Raw genomic sequence first — 22,851 nt, 5'->3', positions numbered from 1 at the left:
GTGTGGATAGCATGGGATAGGATAGGATAGGATAGGAGATGTCTCTTATCGTTAATTTGCATGAAATGCACGTTCAAGCACAGGGCCCTGGAGCCAGCCCCGACGCGTCGTCGTTGTCGTTGTCGTCGTCTCTGTGGGTCAATCAGCATTCACTTGTCTCTCATTCACAGACAGACATACAGTCGGACAGACGGACGGACAGACGGACGGACTCTCAAGTGGTAGTCGGGGAAGAGGAGAAAAACCTCGAGGCCTTTTAGAGAGCCCAATGATTGTCGAAGATGAGCTGCAGAAAGTTAGAAAAGAAAAGTAGTTGGGGCACAAATAGAATAAAATGAATGGTTCCAATGCTCAAGGGTTTTCACTCACTTAATGAGTGCTCTCCAAAGAGATCCCACTCCCCGATCCCAATTGAAGCGATCCATAAACCATTCATTCACACCTTCAGACACTCGACTGAGAGACAGACAGACACTTCGTTTTAAACTAGTTCTCTCTCTGCAATTAATGCAGAAATAATTACACATCTGTCGCTAAATGTTGCTCAATGTTTCATTCCGTTCAATACACTCATTCATATACTTCATTCACTTCATTCACTTGATTCGTGTGACTCTTAATTATCATTTATCATTCATTCATTCATTCATTCATTCATATAGCTGTAAATGGCATTTGTGCTGCTGTCATGGGAATTGTATGAACACAATCAATGGGGCTACTTCTGGATATATTTATTATTATCTTTTCATTATTTTTGTTCTCATTCCATGGATCGCAGTATGTGGGAGAGTCGTTCTCAAGAACAGGTATTGCCTCTTGACCTTGTTTGTGTGCTGCACTCCACTGCCCTCCACTTCCTTGGCTGCCTTTTTACTGCTGCCATTTCCATTGTCATTGTTTGGGCGGAGTCGTCTCTCTTTTTGTTAAGCCCCAACAATGATATAATACTTATTATGACTCTTGGCCTGGAACCACATAAATATTATTACATCATATTGTTCTTTCTCTGCAGGTGCTACTGCTTTTCGGGGGGTGAATAATCTTAGGAAAATCCAAAAGATTCTCCATTGCCAAAAATAAACCTTAATTTTTAATTGAACACAAAATTTCTGCCTTGAGGCCAGTGCACTTTTATTGTATAACTGTCTGTGGCCCCAAGGTCTTTCCCAATCACAAAATTAAACTTAATTTCACAATATGCCGAATGAATTTTTAACGCATTTAAATAATTTTGCGCCTGAAGTTGTACAAATGGAATAATGGGGGTTGCTGGGTTCCATCAAATTATATAACCACCAGCCACTGCGCTGGAAGACGAAGACAGTCACAGTTTGGTGACTGCTACACGTCTGAGTCTGAGACTGAGTCTGAAACTGCCACAAAAATTGGTTAAGAGTAAGAGGACAAATTTCGTTTTACGCGCAGGTGAATTGCGCTTTTATATAGCACTTTGATTGCCGCATGAATGGGATGGTATGTGGTATATAGAGAGGAGGATTCGGTGGTGTTACGGGAGCCAGAGCCAAAGCCGAGCCCGAGTCGAGCCCCACAATGCAACAATTATTCTGCTCGATGACTTTCGCTAATAAAACGACATAAGCTCTTCAGCAGTGGAAGTTGACACAAGACCCAGAGATACAGACAGACAGACAGACAAACAGACAGAAGATGACTCTCTGGATTTTATAACACAGTCCCCTCCCCTGTAAAGATAATCGCCTGCTGCAATCTTCCAGCCAGGGGGATTTATGGCGCAAACTTTTATAAAATTAGAATGTCTGGGCAATTTAAGCCAAGAGCAATCAAATTAGTTGGAGGTGCCAAAACAGAGGGGGTCTATAAACAATATGTTCATGCTAATTTTATGGTAAATAAATATATAAGTATGTTTAAGAGATATTCCCCCAACAGATGTTCCCCCTGGAGATTCTTCCCGAAGAAAATTCCCTCATAAATTAGGTTTTGGAACTAACGGATGCCCGGAATTTTGGTTGTCCAATTAAGAGAGAAAAGAATAGGGCTTAGAATAGAGACAGCAACATAATGATAATTAAAATATAAAAATGGGTATAAAACGGGTGTGTGGAAAACCGTAAATGCTGGAAACTTGCAGACAGGAAAAGTTCTCTCTTTGGTTTTTACTTTTGGCTTTGCTTTTGCCATTTGGCAAGTGAAAGCTACAGACATTTATTTCTCCATCTATATATAAATCCCATTTTAATATCGACTTACTAGACTTTCAGTTCTTTCAGTTTTTTTTTTTTGGTAGCACTTCGCCTTCGGATCGTTGAATTTGAGGCCCGGTTAGAGTCTGTTCAGTATTTAATTGCTCGATTTGTATATAGAACAATGAACTGTCGATGGATTTGGATTATTAACTTTGATTTTCACTGGTTGCCATTTTGGCCACGTTTTTCAAGTTTTCTTTTCTTTTTTTGCACACATTCCTTTTTTTGTTTTGTTTTTGGAATTTTGTGTTAAATATAATTTGGACTTTCCACCGTTTTCATGGTCAATAAATCGCGTTCAATCAAATTGTAACGAATCTTTTCTTTCTTTTTTGTTTTCTTTAACTGCTTTTGTTTTTTCTTTTTTTTTTTGTTTAATTGATTTGCATTTCACTGTGTGGCCATAAAGACTTTTGTAAATATTGTTTCGAGGCAATAAAATGCAACACGAACAGCCCGAAGATCCGACAGATCCCCAACAGCACTCTGAATTAATTGTTGTTGAACCTTTTTTTATTTGTTTGTGGGCCTCGGGTTTATTTGTTTGTTTGAAAGATATTTTGATTTAGGCTTTTGATTTAGTTTAGAGCTGAGCGGAGATTTTCCTTCGATTCGATTGGATTGATTTTTTCACTTTCGGTGGACTTCACTTTTCTTTTTCTCACCGCCTCGCCTCGCCACGCCTCGTTTTGTTTCGTTTCGTGGGCGTTCGTTTATGGGGCTGCAAAAAACAGAAGAAACAGAAGTAGAGCTGTTAATGGAAATGGGCCAACGATCGAATTAGAAATCATAGCCGAAAATTTATGCAAAAGGTGCCAGGGCCCAGCCATATGATTAGGCCAAACAAAAAAAAAACCACCGAGCTTCGGACCCTATTTGCATTCGATCTGCTGGTAGCCGAACGAAATTGCCAAAAATTGATGTATATCAGCAGCGTGGTTCGTGGGGAGTCCATTGCCCGATCAGTTCGGTTCAGGCAGGGGCATTGGCTTACCAGAAACTACAGAGTATTCACATTGACCAAATTGATGGCTATCTTGAGTTATGAGGCGTTATGGAAATGGAAATTGCATCTAACACACGGATCGGATCGGATCGGCGCGGAGGACCACTCAAAAGTGACAGTTGAAAGCGACGACGATTTGGCGAATTAATGCCTCATGCTGATGCCTCATTTTCGGGGGTCTTTGATTCGAAAGTGACAAACCCTAGGGGACGACGGGGCAAGGGCAGGGGAAACAGTTTGATGATCTCCAAACACGATAGACTGATGATCTGTAAATACGTATACGTATACGTATGCTTATGCTTATGCTTATGCTTATCTGGGGTGAGAGGAACATTAGACTAAATAACTTTTGCGTTTTCGCTGATTTCAGCAAATTATTCGAATTATCAAATATCAAACTTAATACGAGTGTTTATTCGATTAAAGTGAGATTTCTTTTCTGATGAATTCAAGAGCATCAAGAAATGGTTCTGTTAATGATGCTCCATAATCTGAAACAAAATCTCCTTTCAATGGCTTTCCCCCACCTAGTTTCTTGCCTCAAAGTTTATGCAATATGATTGTTTATCTGTGTATTATTACATTTCCCCCTTTTATTTTCTTTTCTCAATGTTTTTTATTTGCATTTTCAATGCGGGGAACCGCTACAATGATCTGAGGTGAGGTTGCCCCCACCATTCCGTGCACCACAAGAATCACTCGCCAGGCCGCAGCTTCCTTCCAGCCAGTGACTGGCTCATTAAATGTGAATTTGCACTTCTTTGCCGCTTAATGTGGTGGTGCTTCCTTGTGGCACGACAACAACGACAGCAACAACGAAGAGTGGAAGTTGTCAACGGGCAACAATTAACTGGTGCAGCGCCTACTGGCCAGGCCAAAGGGGTCTTTTGTGTTGGTCTTTCTGCTGCTGGCTTAATTGTGCCAAAGTGCTGCCAATTTTTATTGCCAACTTATCGCTTTGCAACCCTGTCTGCAGCTCTGTCCCTCACTCTTTGGGTGCTGTTGTACTTCACTTAATGAATACCGTTAGACAGCCACAGTGGCAGTCGCAAGTTGATTTTTTTGTTGCTACTTGGCTGCAACGCATTCGAAGAACAAACATCAAACTGTTTGGCTGCTGCTGCGGACTCCACGGACTCCATGGACCCATGGAGCGCTATCAAAACTAATTTATATGCAAATGCAGTTCAAGTAGCTGCAACAAAAGACAATGTCGGGATGGAGTTGGAGTTGGAGCTGGAGCTGGAGTCCACGACGATGGGAGTCGTCCCTGCTGGAGTTGGCGGCGTTGCCAACACCCGGAAACGGGTGGAGGGAGGGGAAGCGGTAGAACAGTGGGAAGAAGTTCTGATCTTCGTTCTTCACTCTCTCTCTCTCTCTCTCTTCGCGTCTCTCTCTTTCTCTCTCTCTGCGAAATTCTCTCCAGAATAGCAACAACACACACGGCATGATTTACCGTAGAGAACAACAAAGAAATTAATTAACTGCACTTGTATGCCTCTAGCCTTCGCTCTCGCTCCCGCTCCCGCTCTCTCCCCTATGGGAGAACCTCTGTGGCATGTGTGTGAGTGTGAGTGAGTGCATTAGCTTTGCAGTTAAATGCTGCGCGAGTAACAGCAGCAGCAGCAGCAGCAGCGGGCAGCGACAGAGCGTTGCATTTGACAGTGTCGGGAGCAGGAAAAACTGGCTGCAGTCGCCGTCACCGTCACCGTAGCCGCCGCAGCATTAACTCACTTTTGCATTTCCACTTCTTCTTCTTCTAGCTGCTGTTGTTTTTGTTGTTTTTGTTGTGACTTCTTTCCACGTTTTGCCACTTCTTTTCCTTTTGGTTGTTGTTGCAAGTTTTGTTTGGTTTTTGGTGGCACAACAAGTGGCAGGTTGAGCCGCGCGATTGCGCCGTGGACTAATTAGTGCTCATGTCGCCTGCCAAAAAGTTATCGACCGGCGCACTGGCGCAGGTCATTCGCCCCGTCGGCTTTCAGTGCAATTCTGTTCCGGTTACAGCTACTGTAATGGTTACTTCTTCTGTTATCCGGCTGTCCCTTAAAGGTGCTATGGCCCTGCCCTGGCCCTGCCCTAATCCTAATGTTATCCCTCCTGTCATTCGTCTGCCTTCAAACGTGTATGCTGCTCCCTTTAATCCTGCTGCCATTCTCCTGGCTGTTTTATCCTGCTGTCAACTTTTACTGCGACTCGACTCTGATAACTTTTTATTTCTTAATTAGCAGCACTTGCTCCACTTATCTCCCTGAAGCTGAGGCCTGTCGGGGTGTCTGGGTGTTAATTTCAAAATTTCAACGCGTGCCCCTGCTGCCACTGCCACTTCTACCGCCACCGCCACTGCTGCTGTTGCTGTTGCAGCAATGCGTTGACAGCGAATGCAATTTGAACTTGATGGCCGGCAACGTGACACGCATATTAAGCAGAGTCTTACGCTCTCCTCCAATCCAGAGCTCCGGTTTTGTAATATGCATGAGGGGGGGTCTGGGAGTGGGATTCGAGCTGTGTGTGCCGTGGATGGGGATGGCAATGGGGCAGGGGCAGGGGCACGATAGAGAGCCCGCCGGGCGGCGCTTGGAATACGCATAAAGCGGCCGCGCATGCGCAATTAGTCGTGATTGAGTCGCAAGTTTGTTTAAGCGACAAGAGCGACATCAGAGCAGCCAGCGACCACAGACCAGAGACCAGGAGAAGCAGAAGGAGGAGATGATGAAGAAACTACACACAAAATAGCAGCAAAATTACTTTGAACACGAAAAAAGCACACACGCGGGGGGGGGGGACACATGGACACAGGGACACAGGGACAGCATAAACGTGGAAAACTCTCACTTTTGACGGGTCTGGAGACTGGGGTCTGGAATCTGGCTTAATGTATTAACAGTTTTTTATTTTTTTCTTCTTTTTCTTAACTGTCGATTAACAATTTCGATCGGTTACCAACACAGCATAAAGTTTTGCTGCTGCTGCCATTTGATTGATTGAAATGTCTAAAGATTCATGATTTTGGTTTGGGTTTGGGTTTTGGTTGATTTTTTTTGTATAACATTTATTTTTTCTCGCTTTGCCTCGAAGGCTGTGGTTTAAAATGTGTAAAAAATATTAGGCACCTTTTTTTTGTTTTGTGATGGATAATCTTGGGATGGATGTGAATGGATGTGGATGGGCTCCGTGTGAATATACAAAATCGATAGCGAAACCGAATCCGAATCGGAAACCGATCTGAACCGCACACGTTCGCTGTAAAAACCGAACTGCGGCCGGCAAAGCATCAGGCCAAGCATAAAACTGCGGCCAAGAGAAAAGCAAAGCCCCCAGCCAGCCGCCTCTAAGAGCGGCTCCGCTCCGAAGAGAGCAGCCCACCGCACGAGAAGAGAGAGAGAGAGAGCGAGCTGGCTGGCGTTGGAGCGTGCTCGAAGAGAGATTTATGATGGACAAGTTTGTGCCTGCAGTGTTTCGCCGAACAGCTGATTGCGAGCCTCTTTAGCTTACAAATTGATAAGTGCACAAATGTTTACGGTACGATTCGACCTCGACCCCCCAGGCACACGCGAGTATGAATGTATGTACATATATCTATAGGAACACACACACACACAGACAGCATACGTGTGAGTATGTCTGAACATTTATTTGACCATAAATTTTCAACAGCTTTTCTTCTTGCTTTCCATTCATTCCCAGACTTTGTCACTCGGCCGGTCAGTATTTTGCAAGTGTCCGCTGCGGAATGGCTTCGGCTTGGGCTTCGGTTTCCCCGCTCCTCCTCCTCCTCCACCACTGCTGAGGGGGGCAGTATGTGTGTGGGTGATTCATGAGCGGTCGTTCAGACTTCAGCGGGCCCGAGCGATTATTTAATCTCCGTATTAGCGCAAACTCTTGTGCGGTTTCTTTATTGACTCACCCGCCGACCGATGCGACCGATGGCCCCGACTCCTGAAAGTGGGTCAGTGTTAAAGATTTTTCTCTCATTTGGGGTTTTTTGTATGAGTTATCAGTATAACTGTTATATAACACTTGAGTGCAGTCTATTGTTGGGGCTTTATGGCTTTACGGCTGCAGGGGTAGGGTAGCCTGAATGCGGTCGAAATGGATGATTCAGTTCGTTTCAATTGATTTTTTGGGTGTGGGTACGATGATGTTGATGGATGCTGAAATGCGGCCAGAGGTGGAATACATTTTGATAAATAGCCTGGCAGATCCCCCTAGTTGATAAGTAGTCACTTTAACAAGATCACGGATCTCTAGAGGCTTTTAATGGGTCTCTCAAAGGAGCTCCATATACGCGTATTGTGGGACATAAATAAGAATCATTAAGAAAATTAAAGAACTAAAAAGCACTTAATACCTGGAGATATTATTCATCATTTCTATGGGTCATCAGTGAGGGGAGTGTTTAAAAAGGATATTTATGAATGAACTGATCATGGTAAATGGAACAAGGATCCATGAAGCCATAGTCATTACTAAGTGGATCACTGCTCTTCAAGCTTCTGTTTGTTAGAAATCAAACACCAAATTAATTATCCATTTGGCTATCGTTCTAATGAAAAATGAACCCCAACACATTGTAAATGGGCCCCAGTCGAACGTTTGTTTCAGTTCTGAAAAGTGCAGTTCAACGAACGTTCTCGGACTCTCGGTCTGAGCACGGACAGTGGGGGGAAAAAAAAGAGAAAGAGAAACATTCATTCATGCCTGACTGGTCTCTGATAAATGGATCTTCGAATGGATTCCTGCTTAACAGAACAGTTCAATGACAGAATACTCAACACGGATCGTGGCTCACTCGGTTGATCGTTTGGATCGGTGGATCGGTGGATCGCTGCATCGCTGGATCTGTGGATCGTCTTTCAGCTGTTGGATGTTGGATTGCCTGGGATCCTACTACTGAATTACTCAGACATCAATTTAGCCAAAGATCATTTAACACTGTCATCGCTAAACGATCATAAATCAGTTGTTGAATGAAGTTGTATATGAAATGTAATCTGTGATCGCTCTTGAGAGAATGAAGAGGATCATTTACAGACAGACAGAAAGAAAGGAATGAATAGGGAGAGAGCGAAAGAATACCAGGAAAACGGTGTTTCATTTACAACGAATGTTATTGCTTAATATATTTGGGTGTGTTGGGAGATTAGCCATTAAATTGTGGTTTGTGGGAGTCGAAAGGAAAAAGTTCTTCAGAGTTAATCAACAAATCATTTTGAATTTTATTCCCAAACTCTTTTCTCGGCCGGTTTATGGGGCTGCCTTTAAACATTTAATGCCACATACCACAGTGTCCTAAATGTTTAGTTAACTTCCCAATCAACAGGTATAAATAACCATTTTATTTTATTCATTTATTTACTGGCTTACAGTTCAGGTTTCTCCTCCCATTTCACTCCCACTGTTTAGCCCGAATCCCGAATATCTTAATTCCGCCATAAAAAAAGAACTCCCCATGACATCTCTTTTTCGTACCAGCCCGCTCAGCTCCACCAATATTTAATTTGGCTCCAAAATCGAATTCCACCTTACTGACCCATTTAGCAGATGGCGATTCGCTTGAGGCAGGCAGGCAGGCCGGGCCGGGCCTAGCCCAACGCAGCAAGTGGCAGGGGCAGCAGCAGCAGCACCAGCAAGTGGCAGGCAAGAAGGCAGGCAGGCAGGCAGGCAGGCAGCTGCTGTGGCAAGAGCTCGGACTTCGTCTTGGACTTGGGGCAGTTGGAGTCGCTGCTTGAGACTTGATTAATAGTTTACACGTGAATCAAATCTCGAATCGTTAATTTAAATGGCCAACAACACAATGGACCCAAAGTGCTGCCAATATATTTGCCAATTATGCTGGCTCCCAGCCAGCCACAGACCAGACGGAGACGGAAACCAACTCCGGAGAGACAACAACTTGGCACAGAGGCTGAGTCTGAGACTGAGTCTGAGTCCGAGTCTGGTGGTACTTGAGGGGATTTAGCATCCTGTCAACGCTGCTTTGGTGATTGACATTTGCATAATACACAGCGAGTGAGAAGAGATCATTGGGAAGACTCTTCTCTTAGTGTGTGATCTGCGGGCTTTGGGGGTTTGGGTTTTGGGGGGTTTTGGTTTAGTTGTAGCCCTGGGCCCTGGGCCCAGCCAAAGTGAAAGTCCGTGTCAAGATGAATAGGTCGCAATTTGTCATGCCAATGGAGGCCTGCTCCATTCCTCCATTCCTCTCGCGTGTGAGGGTCTGATCTGGTTTGGGCTCTGTCTGTGGCGGTCTTGGCGTGCACATCATGTCATTTTCATTGGGAATCGTTTTGTGCTGTCAATAGTGCCACAAAAGCTCAGCAAATGACATGTACGAACTCAATCGATTATCGCCAGTTGCGAGCTGCGAGCTGCGAGTAGGAAGTGGAAAGCGAGTTGCCAAGAGGCAAGTTTGTGTCTTGAGTCTTTCGTTTCTTCTACTTTGAGTTGGTTCGACTACAAGTTCCGCCACAGACAGCAAAAGAGAGAGAGAGAATGGTTGGGTGGAATGTGGTAATTAATTAAGCCAAAAGCCAAGAACAACCAGCCACAAGCCGGCAGCTGTTGAAGAATTTTTCTTTCATTTCCAGCTGGAAAAGTCCGCATGGCCAAAGCGAGGGCAGCGAGGGCAGGGCAGGGCTTGGTGGGCGGTCGATTCCCGGGAAACCAAACATTGCATGCATGAAATGAGCGTAATTATTAAGTACAAGCCTTGCCACATCTGCTTGCCACTACTAAGGCCAGCCCAGGCCATGCCTTGTGTCTCGGCCTGTGGGCTCTGGGGCTCTGGGGCTCTGGTGTCTGGGCTGTGGGCTGTGGGCTCTGAGCTCTCCCTTGGCCATCCATGTCTTTATTTAATAGTTGTGTAAGTATTTTTCACAGCAATATTGAATTTTCCGCACACACATGTGACATGGGTCAGTAACCTAGAAATGAAAATAACACCTTGCTGTGGCTTCCACTCTAAGGCTAAGACTAAGGCACAAGCTGAGGCTGAGGCTGAAACTGAGGCTGAAACTGAGGCTGCCAACTGCCATAAATGTGGACGGAATGGAGATGGACATGGAGAGCGGTGTGGAGGCTCTGTACAGACCAGACCAGGCGATCAACCAAGAACCCAGCCAACCATCGACCCCCCCTCCTGTGTGTGTGTTTGAAGACCATATCTATATCTAAGCAAGTGTATGGATGGACTGCCACTGCCTCTGCCACTGCCTCTGCAGAGTCAAAGCCAAAGCCAAAGAGAAGCCAGAACATAAGAGAGAACCTGTATGGAGAGACATGGCCAAAGAACCAACAAACTAACATCTTCAGAAAATTTGTTAAGCCGCAGTACACAGCAGAGAAAATGTTGCAAACACACAAAACCAAAAACCGCAAAATGCTGCAAAAAGAAAAAAGACGCCACAACACTCGAGTAACAATAGGAGGCAGCAATAAAGTGGCAGCGAACTCTTCTTTTCAGGCAAATTAAATTAAAAGCACTCACAAATGTAACCCTAAACATTGTCTAATGGCCGAAAAAAAAGACAAAAGGCCCAAAAATGTGAGGCAACTACAGGGAATGAGCAGAGCAGAGCAGAGCATCGCCATCCAAATGGGCATCCGAATGACAGAACGGCAAGCATACAAATTGGGGGTAGGGAAAACGAATATAGAATGCTCTTTGGACAAAATTAAAGGTAGATAAAGCAAAATAAAGTAGCGAAAATAAATATTAATTAAAATCTTAGACGAAGAAGCCTCAAAACTCAATCTAGAAGTATTTTATTTGATTGATTAAATGTTCAGCTTACTGTCAGATATCCAGAGAATTGTACAGAGAAAAGACCAGCCCGTTATTGTTTTACATTAAATTTAAATCATATATTTATTTGACGAGAACATGCTCCGTTTTCTGCTGATCCATAGCTCAGGATCTCAACCTTCCAAAGTCAGAGTATCACCACCCAGAGAAGGGGGCAGTGACACTCGCTGGTTGAACTCTTAGTCAGAAGCAGGCAAACGGTCACAGTCAGTTAACAGCTGGCTGACAGGCTGGCTGGCATTATGATGATATAATAAACAATGCCACAGCCAAAAACTCAAGAATACTCGCACTGAGGAGGAGTAGGAGGTTCCAGCCAGGTCATGTCAGTGCGCAGAGACTCAGCGCTTTGGCATGTGTTTCAATTTGGTTGTCAGTCCGCAGAGACGGAGAGACTCAAACAAATCATCCGACCAAGCAACACCCTGGGAGAAGATTTTGACTTGGGGCACAGATTAATTTCAGTTGACAAATTACACACATGAATTTCTAACGGCAGTCCAATATTTATGGGAAACTTCCCACTGCCCCTCTTAATGCGTGTCGTGTGTGTGTGCTGCCACAACCAGATACCCCTCAGCTGGTGGGGCGGGTGTCTCTGACTCAGACTCAGCCTGAACTGGAGCTAAAAGCTGGAGCTGGAGCTGGAGCTCGAGCTGTTGCTGTTGCTGCTGCTGCTGCTATAGCTCTGCAGTTGACAGCTGAAATTGAGATTAATTGTGCTAAATTAAGTGAGTGAGAAATTACGAAATTATTGCAGCGTGTGTGTTGCAGTTAGAAATCGCAATCAGTTTTCCTGCATCAGCTGTAGCCTGGAACTGCGACTCTCCACCGATCCACCGCCAACCCAGAGGGTCCTACAAATTGTCTTGGGTCTTGGGTCTGGGTCTTGGGTCTTGGGTCTCTTGGAACTTGGGCGAAAATTACAGGTGTGTGTGTGTGCTGCTTGCTCTGGCGGTTGCGGTTGCGGCTGCGGTTTGGGCGGCGCGAAAGGTGTGAAGCCGGATGGATGGCAATGGCATGGAAGCCCAGCGAAATCATCGGATGGCTGCTTCTCCAATTGGTCCACGCCCAGTCGTGCCACGGAGCCCACTGCCAGCTGCCCACTGCTGCCTGCCTGATGACTGATGATAGAGTTGATTGAAAGTTAACAGCTTGCAAAGGGATATTCGCAGGCAGGGATCGCACTTAAATGCGCTGAAGAAATGCCCTTAGATATCCGGTATTCAAAGAGCGCATTCAAAAAACCATTTAAAATGGGTTACAGCAGTGCAATCAGCCGACTGATCATAGAGCTAAAACGATGCCCAGATGGAGAATTAATCAGAGCCCTTCGAGCGCTTCCATAAATGAGGCTCATTTCTGTGATGTCTAGCCATGGTGGAGACCCAAAACAAGGCAGCAGATGATGGGAAATAATGCAGAAATATCATGTTCTGGATCATATTCCCAGACTTCGAAACCAGGAACCGCATTCCACATGCCACAGAAAACCGAAAAACAACCCAAAGGGTGACACATCACAATCAGATCACACACTCCGCGGAGAGAATGTTGCAAGTTGCAGCCGAGAGTGGAAAGGCGTTGCCCAGCAGTCAGCCCAAAGTTGCAGCAGGTTGCTGGAAGTGTCACGGGGGCAGCAGCAGTAGATGCAACGGCAACCGCAGAAATCCCGTCAAAAGCTGTTACAAATTGTGCAATTGGTTTTGGGGCTAATACCAGGCAGAGCCACAACCATTTGGGGGTTCACCTAGTCATAGTTGCAACGCCTGCTTGCCCCAACTGCCCAACTGCCTGCCACCACAGCTACAGCTTCAGTTCAGTTTCAGCTACAGCTTCTATCCTTCACTTCTCTGCTCTCTGGCTGCCCCCCAACCCCCCGCTTTTAGCGGCAGGCATGTGTGAGGAAGCTCGACTCGAACCAAAATGGTATACGACCACTGCAACCTGTTTAGGCCCCGGCATTGGCATTGGCATTGGCCATGGCCTAGGCCACAGTCAGTGGCAGTGGCAGAGGCAGAGGCAGAGTCAGAGACCGCGTCGCACTTTACAGTTTGATTTCTCACGAGGCAGACGCGGCATCTGGCTGAGGAGCTGAGGAGCTGAGGAGCAAGCCGCAGGACCGTTACCTTACATGCATCTGGTTCCGCACTTCAAGTTCAGGTTGTGGCATGTGGCATGGGGCACACAGCAGATAGCAAACAGTTCGCTCGCTCGCGTGTGTGTGTGTGTGTGTGGAGGTAGAAGTAAGGAAGGTTTATGGGGTGGGAGAGCCCGGATTTGAATAGGGATTTTGTTTTCACTTGTGTCTGGGTCACCCGCCACCGCCACCGCCACCGCAGTCGCTGCCGCAGCCAACATCCAAGTGGCACAAGGTCAGGTGCAACAAGTCGCAAGAAGATTAAGATGTTTTGTTGTTGTTATTGCTGTTGTCTTGCTGCCAGTGACAGTGCCAGTGGCAGTGGTGGGAAGAGGAACTTCCATAAACCAGGCAAAACTGGCACTGGTTCCTGGATGGATCTCTGCTGATGATGATGATGACGATAATGATGATGGGGCAGCCGTAATGAGTTCAAATCACAGTTGCATCCATGAGATATCGCTGCTCGTGTAATTGCTGGCATTGGCATTTGTCAAACGTTTTTAACCGATCCTCAAGCAGCAGCAACAGATGCAGTGCAGCAATTAAAAAAAAATAAAACGAACCCAAAGAGAGACCCGCGTGTGTCCAGCAGAGGTCCAGAAGAGAGCTGGGACTTGGGACTTGCAACCAGGGATTGGGATTGGTACTGGGAGATGCTTGGGAACTCGCCAGGAGGAGGAGGAGAAGGAGGAGAAGAGACGTTAAGACGTGATTGAACTGCAACTGGGGGGAACCTGTTTGCTCTTGTCTATATTAGATATGAGGCAGCGATAAGTGGAGCGTTCGTTCTCTCTGCCCCCTCCCCTCTCACAATCGCCGTCTCTCTCTCTGTGAGGCAACAGTTGGAAGCACTCTTCAGGCAGCGGCAGCGGCAGCCACTGAGATCGTCAATACAAACATGGCAAAGATATCAGCGACAAGCTGACATTCTCTAATAATTGGCAAGTGACATTCCTTCGCGCTTTGAATTTACAGAATTTATGGTCAAAGGCACTCCACTCCACTCCACTCCACAAAGAGACAGCAGCATCAGCATCAGCAGGGAGCAGGAGAGATCCCAGATCCCAGTTCGCAGATCACCAACCCAGAAGGCTCACCCCAATTTCTGTGCGATTCTATGGCCCCCCCCCCCCCTTTTGATGCATCGTTTTATGCATCCGCTGCCCGAGAGTCCATTACTCCAAATTATGTGGCTGCTGTATGCAAGTTTACAGCTTCTGGAGCCCAATCCATTAACTGGGGAGCTCCCCAGAGATCCAGCGTCTCTTTTATGAGGCGCCGCCGGCGTAGATCCTCTGTCCATCCATAAACACAGGTATGAATATATGGCCGCATATCCATGTTCGTTCCCATCCATTGCGATCCATTGCCGGAGAGTCGGGCAATTAGCGGAGTGAAATTCAACACTCGCACGGTGGCTCCATTGTCCAAATGTGGGCTGGGGCCGGGGCTGGGGCTGGGACTAAGGCTAATGATTTGGTCACTCGACGCATGCCTCTTGGAAAAGTGGATCCAACGCAGATATCTCTCTCTCTCTCTCTCCCTCTTGTTTCCTGCTTGGCATTATTCGGATATTCTATGCCCAAAGGAGACTGCAGTCAGGATTGCAGCTAAAACTGTTTGATAAATATGCGACAAAAGAAGAATTGGATCAGAGAAAAAATACAAAGAAAGGCAGGAATTTCAGAACAAGAAATCTACAGAATATCACGGATTTCCTGGTGAAGTTTTACAATAGTTTCCACCCAAAAACCATTCATGGAATAGCTAAAAACTATCATGAACCCCAGAGAAAACCTTTCAAACTATCTATCATCGGAGCGAGCGTCCCTTATCCAATGGCCACGACCATGGCCACGGCTGGCAGTCAAGAAGATCCGCAACAAGCCACAGTCCCAAGTAACTTCAAAGTGGCAACAACTTCATTTGCTGTTGCGGCGGCCAACATCTATTTTTATTAGCCAAGCAATTTGGCCAAAAGGCAGCAGCAGCAGCAAACGAAGAGCCACACAAAAGAGACACAGAGTGAAAGAGAGGCAGAGACAGAGTTCAGAAATAGAACCAAAGACAGAGACAGACCCCAATCGCGGGACTCAAAACGGTTTCGCAGATGCAGAGATGCGACAGGGAGGAGACACCTGTCATGAGAGAGAAGGCTCTTAACAACGGCCATCAGCCGGAGAGCGCAGACCGCGGAGGCCATGCCACAACACCTCTATTCAAATAAGCCACAAAGTCAGATTTAGGATCTTCTCCTTTCCACTCCTCCCAGATCTGTGTGTGCGGCTGTGTGGCCTGGTCTCCCCATACTAATTCCATGCGTGGTCCCATTTCGCAACCGAACGATACCCAACGGTGACCCAATGCTAAGCGGGCTACAAAAGTTGGACAATGGCCCACAGCAGTTTAACGGATGCTTCCTCTTGGTCATCGTTTTGCCCGCTGGTGCCTGCTGCCTGGTGACTGTTGCCTGCTGCCTGGTGCTTTTGTGGTGCTGGAGAACATAAAGGGTGGAACAAGTCTTGAGACATGTTACTCCATGGCTTTGGCTTGGCTTGGCTTGGCTTGGCATGGCATTGCAGCCAGGCCTGAACTTGTTCCGCGAAACGTGTTTGGTATTTCGCCTCAGTGGCAGAGCAGCCAACTGGTTGACGTTGACCACATGACCAGGTCCAGGTCCAGGCCAGCTCCCAGCCAGAGCCAGTCCCCGAGATCCAGTTGGCCAGCGATCCAGCGATCCCGAATATGATGATCAGCGGCTGCTGTGACTGTGCCTGTGCCTCAAAGTGTGGCCACAAATCGAATTGTTGTTAATTAATAACAACGAAACACCTTTGTCTGGACACGGACCCGGTCCCCTTCCGGACAGGCCCCTGCCCCCGAGGCCACAGGACTGGCAGGTGCTCCTAATTTGGGGTGGCGCCCCAACGTTGACGCCCTTTTCTGGCTCGATTTCGACTTGGAACTTTGGTTTCGGAGCTGCGGGTTTGGTGCCTTGTTAGCATTGCCATTTGCCTCTGCCATTTCCATTGCCCCTTTCGGTGGCCACAAAACCAAAAAAAAACAAAAAGTAAAGTGCAGTTAGCCACGCTCTCTCGCTCTTTCTCTTGCTTAATTTGTGGCATAACTCGTTTCGTAATTGAGAATTACATTAGATTCGTGACGAGTGCGTGCAACAGAACTAGTTTCGCCAGCTCCCAACCGACAGACCGACAGACCGATAGCCCGACAGACTCTGGCTATTGAGTCATTTGGCAAACAACAACGAAAAATGGCAAGGCAAGAAACGCGGCTATAAATTGGCCAAGATAAGGCAAAACGTATGCCAATATTTGTACGAATACGAATACAAATACGAGTATGAGGAGAGTGCACTCCGCTCACCGTTCTCCACTCTCCCCTCTCCACTCACCCCAGTTATGTATGATCCACGCTTGATAGCCAGTGTGCCCCCGACATATCTATCTTTTATTGCACGCAATTTCCTTCCAGCTCGATTCCTTTGGTGTTTCTGTGCCCGGAGATAATCAGCGGTTGCAGCAGCAGCAGCAGCAGCGGGCTGGAACTGCTACCAAAACGAGATGCTACCAGATGCGGAGATTGAGTGCAGAAAGGAGTGATAGTCAAGTGCCAAGTGGCTTCCTCTGTGTGGGTATTAGCCGGGCTAATCAGAGATGCACCAGACACAGACCCTCCCCGAAGACTGAAGAAGCTGATGGCAGCTATGCTATGACAAAGAAGAGCAGATGATGCATACATATATGCAAGAATGTGTATAATCAATGGTGGAGGAAGCCCTTCCGGAGTGATTGAAGCATGTCCGAGGAACTATGGCACAATATTTACGCTGATAGGTCAAAGATGTTTAGAGTTCTGACAGAAGTAGATCGCAGAATTATATTCCTTTGTCCGATAATCTTTGTTCAAGAAAAAACCGCTCCCTGGAATTTATGTAAAGAAATCTTTTGGATCTCTCTCGCAATCGGCTTGAACTTCCTGTGTGCCGATGGCTTCATTGAAATAAAACCACAGCATCCATACACCCATACAATATACCTATAACTATCGACCACTGACCAACCCCACCCTAACCGCCTTTGGTACGGGAATGGGGCATGGGGTAACCACTTGGATATGGGCCGTCAATTGATTTCATTGCTAATGATGGCTAACGGTGTCTCAGACACTTGCCACAGCTTCGAACGGGGCTGCGGAAAGGAAGCCAGCGGTTAGCGGACTACGCCCCGGCCAAGACAGCTCCCAGAGAGCCAGGTGCAAATATATTTTGATGCAGAGTCCACCTGTACGACAGTGGGAGCTCAATAAGATGAAACTCTCCGGAGTGCTGTTTTCTTTGGTCTGCGTTCTTGCCACTGTGAGGCTCCACTGTCGCACGTTTGTGTGTGGCTTCCGCGGCCTCCCGTTCGAGATTGATTGGGCATTCGTTTATTGTCAGTGAAGCCGGCTTATCGCATCAATGCAATTTGTTTGCGCTGTGTCTGTGGCTGCACCTAAGCCTGCGGGTAACTCTACACTGCTCTCGCTTCTCCCTCTACAACCGTTAGAGTCGTGCTTTGCTCTGAGCTTCAGTGGAGACATGTGGATAAAGGGAGAGATGTGTGTGCGTGTGTGCACTGCCTTTGGTCATGCATGCCAAAGCAAAGGCTTAATAACCCCTCGAGCCTTAATTAAGGCCTTAACCAAAGCACTTTGATTGATTTACGCTGCCAGAACAGAGAGAGAGACGGAGACAGAGACACAGAGACACAAACATTAACACAGAGAGGAAGTCTCGAGTCGTCTCCCCTTCAGTACAATTAACAGTTCGTGGAGGATCTGCGGACGAGTCCGGCTCTACCTGCATGCATAATTACCCCATAAGACTCAATTAACTGTAAATTAAAGAAAATGCTCTCGCTTACATTATGGCTGCACTCACTGTCGCGTGTGATAATGGCTTAGCTGTCGCTCTCTTCTGCTTGCAAAGTATGCAAGACATCAACAACAACACACAAGGTACAGTACAATGTGCGGTGGGGATTTCTCATTCTGCAGGGCTCTCTCTGGGAATAGTCTCTCCCTCTCTGGCAATGGTGCATATAAAAACAATTGGTCACCGTCGCGCTGCCCTCTCTCCATATATGTAGTTGAAGAGCGTTCTCCTAGTAACAACCTTACCTTGCACAAATTACGCCTTGCGCACAGGTACAACAGCAGCGCATCTTCTAGTAAAAGCATTTTTTTGTTGCTTCCTTTTTGGTGCTTTTGTTTCTGTTGTCTGTCTCGCTCTCGCGCACACACACACACCTCAGATCGAATTAGAGCGGGCAAATGTACGAGAAGAGATAAAGGAGAGGAGAATTAAGTAACAAGGCACTTAACGTTAACACTTAACAAGGCAATGTCGCGGGGCCGTGGATCGCAGAGGGTACGGGATGGGATCTGTGTGGGGAAGCTGGCCATAAAATGTAGCCGGAGACGGTGACGGTGACTGAGCCGTAGCTGGAGCTTGCAACGAAATGCCATTAAGTGTCATTGCTCATTCCTGCGAAAGATTGATATCGGACTTTAAATATGCGTCCCCCGTCTGCTGTCTGCTGTCTGCTCTCTGCTGTCAGGTGGAGCGGGAATCGGGAATGGAACACTAAAAGTCAACCGATGGATGGGGGCCAGAGGCAAAGCCAGAGCTCCAAACAGTGGGGCAGTGTGAGTGAAAGAGGGAGAGTTTGCTGGGCAATTAACCCCATAACTTCCCATAAAACGGAAGTTGCAGTGCAGAAACCTGAGATTGCACCCAGAAGACTCTTTTGGAGCTGCAGATTCGTACAGCTGGCAACTTCTCACAGTTAGCCTCGGAATCGGACGGAATATAATAAATCAATTTTGTTTTTAAATAATTAATCTGATAATATCTTCAGCCTCACCGAATAAAATATATGAGCCTTCTCCAAAAACTCTGACCGAATAAGCCCCAGCACCCATGTGTCCCGTACATACCAGCACTGATCATCAGGTGGGGAGGCCACAAATGTTGGCTCTCAGTTGAACTCCAAGTCAGAGTCGAAGCCAAAGTCGATTGCGGTTTAAGCGGCTTATCACATTAGCACACTCCTCCAGCTCCAGCTCCAGCACCAGGACAGGCAGGCCAGGCCCCCGAGCCTGAGATACGAGTACTCGTATTGGAGAACCGCTAAAGAGCCGTTAGCGATCGCGACATGGATGCGACATTCGCATCCTGCTTTGCCACAGATCTGGGACCTGGATCCTTGTGACACACACACAGCACAAAAACACAGAGACAGGGAGACAGCGGAGACAGACGACTGCCGGCCGGCTGCACTTTGCCTGGACGAGATCTTAACAAAACTAACTCGATCGCCATTGATCGGACGCATTTCAACTGAAAGTCAAGTGGAGAGAATGCCGCCGTTGACGCTGACGCAGACGCAGACGCTTACGTTGGCAGCGGACTTCAGACTGCGGACGACTGCATTCCCGAGGCCCAAGACCAGAGATGGAGCAGCCCCACACAGTACCACAAAATAATACAACAGAAAATATCCAAACCAAACACACAAAAAAAAGTATAAGAAACTAAGCCAAACCGTAGTGAAGCGGAGAGTGTGCAGAACTTTATGGCTTGGGCCGTGGCCGTCCAGAGAGATGCTCTACAAGGCGGCCGGACCACCGCCACTTAATAGATCTGAAGATCCGAAGATCTTCAAATGAAAAGAAAGCTTCGCCCCAGGAGCACCCAAGTGAAATTGGAGTTAAGACAAAAGACAGTTCAGAAAATTTTGGTTGTATCCAAGATCGATCTGTGATCTGTGAGGTGTCAAAGAAAGTTCCAATTGAATGGGGAGACCACCCTATATGATAGATGGAAAACGCTAGATTGAAGCTTTAAGATCTTAAGTAACAGTTTTTAATGTTTAAATGGGGGGAAAGACAGAAAGAGAGTTGTCGAAGAGAGGAATAAAAGAGTAGATTTTTAGAGATTATAATTATAAGAAATTCAAAATCCGATATCCCATATTATCCCCTCTGTAGAGTACAGTAGAGTACAACAAAGTACTGAAAGAAATGCACCGCACCGGCAACGAACGTTCTGTGGCAAGTTCTGGTGGCGTTGCTCATTTTGTGCTTCGATGGCGGTGGTGCCTGCCCCAGCCAGGCCAGCCGCTGCACCACTCCGCTCTGCATCCACTCGGGGAACAGTACAATCGAGTTTCCACCAATGTGAATTAAATAGTTGGCCAAAAGAGAGGCGACAGAGAGCTCAAATGCCGCTAAAAACGCAACAAATCCCAGACGATGACCACAAAGTAATGGAAATATTGAGAATTCCTTTGGCCTGACTTCGACTGGGACTGGGACTGAGACTGAGACTGGGAGTCGAAGACTTAGTCTGAGTCTTGGTTGTGGCATGGCCGTAACTCAAACCGACCATTAGAAACGAACATTAGCAGAAGAGTAGACGAAGACGAAGACGACGAATGGCAGGAGACGGTGGGGCTGCAGTTGGCAAAAGAAGCTGGCAAAAAAAAAGAACTAACGAACCTTGACAATTAAGTTTGCGCCACTCTGCCAAACCCAATTGGAATTCAATGTGCATGCAATGTGGCAGGAGGAGTAGAAGCAGCAGCAGCAACAGCAGCCGCAAATGACGTTGATGATGCTCCTCATCCTCCCCATCATAACGAAGCTACCAACCTACCTAACCATCCACACAGCTCCACAGTTTGAGTCTGTATGTGTAGCTGTGGGTCTCTTCTGGCTGGCCTGTCGCTTGCTAATTCCCCAACAAATGTTTGCTGTTGCCGTTGATGTTGTTGTTGCTGTTGGCGGCTTCTTCAACATGTGTTGGTACAAATAGCCAACAGAATCCATAGCCCATGGACTGACTGCAGCTGGAGAGTCGCGTGATGATGCGCCAAGTGGAGAGGAAAAATCTCGTTAAAGGTCGTGTCACACAGCATCCGCAGCACCACCACCGCAAAAAGGGGACAATGCCAAGTGCCAAAAAGCAACAAGAAAAAAAAGGAAAAAAGCTGTGAGGAAAATGCAAACTCGTGCCGCAGCTAACACAATAAATTTTCTCTTTCAGCCAAGGAAAATCTCGCAGTGGCACTGCGTGGCGTGGCTCATGGGTGGTCATGCCTCCTGGTACTCCTCCTTCTCCTCTCCTCGTTCTTTGGCTGCTACTACGTTTCTTCCTTGCTTGCTGGTTGCTGGCTGCTGTAAATGGTAGCAAAAAACAATCTGAATAAATTTGTCGCCAACTTCCTTGGGGCTTTGCCAGAGATTTTTGGTATGGGCTGGGGGCGAATGGAAATGTATGAACTTGTTGATGGGCTGCTACCTGCTGATGGAGATCTTTCGAGAGAACTATTTGAGTGAGAGAGGAAGGAAACCGATTTGTTTGAATGGAGTCAAAGTAATGATGGCAATAAGCAAACGGTTATTCTGCGGAAAGTTTATTCTTCATCGTAATATTTGAGTGTGGCTGCCATTAAAAAGTACACAAACCTTGCTTCCCATACAACCCCATTAAGTATCCTTAATACAGTGCAAATTTCGCCATAAGCACTTGCCATTAAACATCATTCAGGAGGCATCTCAGTCTCAGTCCCAGTCGGAGTGGAGTGGAGTGGAGTGTGTACCCTCATCAGTGGCTTTAATCTCTCCCAAGTCTTCGCCCAAATCTGCACTGGAAGTCCAGTCCAGACTTTCCATGTCCGAAACTTCACTTCATGCGTGACCCCAATTCCCCACAGGCGGCACAAGCCAGGCCAGCGAGAGAAAATCTGAGGATGAGACTGGAGAATGGGAATGAGAATGGGAATGGGGATGTGTCGTGGGTATATCGCGGTTTAGGGATATGGATGGGCTGCGATAAGCGATCATGAAATGAGGGATAACTGGTCGGCTAATGAATGGTTTCGCAATAATTGATGCCACTTTAAATTGGCCAAATGTTAATGGTGGCGGAAAGAACAGTAAAGAAAGGAAAGTTGGCCAAGGGACTGAGACTGAGACTGCAACTGCGACTGCAACTGCAACTGGAGGCTGTGTTCCCAGTTCCCAGAGAGGCAGGTGATATTCGGACACGGAGTGATATTTCACATCAACGTGAAGGCAGGCAGGCAGGCAGGCAGGCCGGGACAACCTTTCTCTCTCTCCCGCTATCCAAAAGCGAAAACATTTCCAGTACGTGATTGGGATTGGCCGTGGATGGGGCAGGGACTGGGTATGTTTTGGACATGGCCATTTAATCAAGCCCACATTTCGGGCATTGGCTTGGACATTGACTTGGATTTCTGCTCACTGACCATTTTAACAGCCTGAGCACAAAAAGCACAAAAATTTCACCGCTCCACCAAGATCATCGCACTTTGCACGCAACCCGAAAAAAAAAAAATAAATAAAAAGTGCAGCAAAAAAGAGCAGAAATATATTTTATATATGGTACTGGACGCTGGGGCTGGGGCACGCTGGCCATCCAATGGTTTATGTATGAGAGTGGTGCAGTCACATTTTTGGGGCAAGTTGCACTGTTAGTTGGATGATGCTGATTTGGAAATTGGTTCAACGCTGCTGCGCTGCACTGACTCCCTGACTGGCACTCGCATGCTCCAATTAATTGCCACAACGGCCAGTTGCACTC

General features: G+C 46.8%; 1 protein-coding gene across 1 annotated transcript in view; it reads right to left on the bottom strand.

Annotated features, from left to right (window-relative positions):
• Nucleotides 1–19,533, bottom strand: part of LOC111070266 (serine proteinase stubble) — a 29,612-nt gene extending 10,079 nt beyond the window's left edge. Inside the window, exons 1-2 of the mRNA XM_022360690.2 lie at nucleotides 19,182–19,533; nucleotides 2,236–2,952 (exon numbers count right to left, since the gene is read on the bottom strand). The gene's annotated coding sequence lies outside the window, so the exon portion shown is untranslated. The remainder of the gene's footprint in view (nucleotides 1–2,235; nucleotides 2,953–19,181) is intronic.
• Nucleotides 19,534–22,851: the final 3,318 nt, after the last annotated feature.

The sequence above is a fragment of the Drosophila obscura genome, unplaced genomic scaffold (assembly GCF_018151105.1).
Source record: "Drosophila obscura isolate BZ-5 IFL unplaced genomic scaffold, ASM1815110v1 contig_4, whole genome shotgun sequence".
NCBI lineage: Eukaryota > Metazoa > Arthropoda > Insecta > Diptera > Drosophilidae > Drosophila > Drosophila obscura.
The sequence above is the reverse complement of the archived record's forward strand: the minus strand, read 5'-3'. Positions and strand labels throughout refer to the sequence as shown.